Source organism: Myotis brandtii, unplaced genomic scaffold (genome assembly GCF_000412655.1).
Source record: "Myotis brandtii unplaced genomic scaffold, ASM41265v1 scaffold181, whole genome shotgun sequence".
NCBI classification, from domain to species: Eukaryota; Metazoa; Chordata; class Mammalia; order Chiroptera; family Vespertilionidae; genus Myotis; species Myotis brandtii.
The window spans coordinates 5,280,478-5,282,342 of record NW_005356712.1 but is presented as its reverse complement, the minus strand read 5'-3'; positions in this window follow the sequence as shown (position 1 = coordinate 5,282,342).

The window sequence follows — 1,865 nt, the reverse complement described above, 5'->3', positions numbered from 1 at the left end:
AAAGTTTAGCCTTGTTTGGAATTCACTGCATACAAGAGAGGATATTTCACTCAGGCTAGGTTGGTTACTGAAGCAGTTCTGCTGCAAACGTCCATTCCCTTTCATACCACCACTTTCGTCCCATTTCTTCCCCTCCAATCCTTTGGAACTTGTGATCTGGGGCATATTTGTTTTTGATTCTCTTGTGTGCTGTGGGCTCTGGAGTAGAGATTTTTGGGGGGAGGAAACAGTTTCTTTTACTCCATCTTGCCTTTTGTGTTTATTTTTAATATTTTCTTGTAAATATTTTGTAATATTGTAGTGAAATGGATCACAACGTCATTTCCTAATACCAAGCAAGACATGTGGGAAGAAAATGTACAATTCTTTAATTAGAATTATTTCCCACTGACCTAAACTTTGTTTCATGAAATAAATGTTCTACCCCAAGATCCTCTGAGTTCCTGATAATGTATAAACATGTTATCTTTTTTATGATCAGAAAAGTACCTTGGGTTTAAAAGTACAGAATGAGAATCTTATGGAAAATGAGATTAAACTAAGTTTTAAAATTAAGGGATAAAGAAAAGAATTATTTTTCCCTCCGAGCTACCTTGTTAACTTTAAAAAAATTATCTGAACAATAAAGATTTAATTTTTTTTAAAAAAGCAAGACATGTGAGAAGAAAATGTACAATTCTTTAATTAAATTTCCCACTGACCTAAACTTTGTGTTTCATGAAATAAATGTTTATCCCAAGATCCTCTGAGTTCCTAATAATGTATAAACATGTTATCTTTTTTATGATCAGAAAAGTACCTTGGGTTTAAAAGTACAGAATGAGAATCTTAAGGAAAATGAGATTAAACTAAGTTTTAAAGTTAAGGTATAAAGAAAAGAATTATTTTTCCCTCCGAACTACATTGTTGACTTTAAAAAAATTGAGAGGTGTTATTTATTACTAAGAACATATTTAGTCTTATCCTCAAAGATGACACTTCCCCCAGAGCTTTGTGACCTGATTGAATGGCATACCTTTTGAAACATTTTCAAAACTATTAAAAAATCAGAAAAGGTTACTTTCTTTTTTGAATGTGTTGAGTTTATTAAGCTTTTCTTTATAAAAGCACATACAATGAATAAGAATGCTTAATGATGTTAATTTGCATTGATAATATTTTATTTTCAAAGTGCTTTAATCACTAACTCATCTACCCTGTAATTCTGGGAAATGAGTTTAAAAGATATTTTCCCCTTTTTAGAAATGAGAGTATCAAAGCTGAAACGCTCATGTGATTAATCCAGTGTCCCAAATAGATAGTGTATTTCATAGGCAGATACACACATGCCTGCACACACGCACACACACATACACACACACACATAATGAAACAATGTATGCATTGCATTCAGGCTAGGCATACCTATTACTTTCCATTATATCTTAGATCCCTTTCATGTGTACCTATAACATAAAAAATAATATAAGATTTATTGAATAATGTATGAAAGAGGAAGAAGTCATTGAATATAATAAATTGTTAATATTGTAAAACTCAAAAAAAAAAATATGGGCTTGTGATCCAACACAGGAGGCAGGAAGTGCTCTAGCTCGTGTCGACTCTGAGCGCGCGGAGGTGAACGGAGAACCAGTATGATGGCGGAACAGGATGTGGAAAACGAGCTTCTGGATTATGAGGAAGATGAAGAGCCCCAGGCTCCTACAGAGAGCACCCCAATACCCCCCAAGAAAGATGCCAAGGGGTCCTACGTTTCCATCCACAGCTCTGGCTTCCGGGACTTTCTGCTGAAGCCTGAGCTCCTGAGGGCCATAGGGGACTGTGGCTTTGAGCATCCATCTGAGGTTCAGCACCAGTGCATCCCC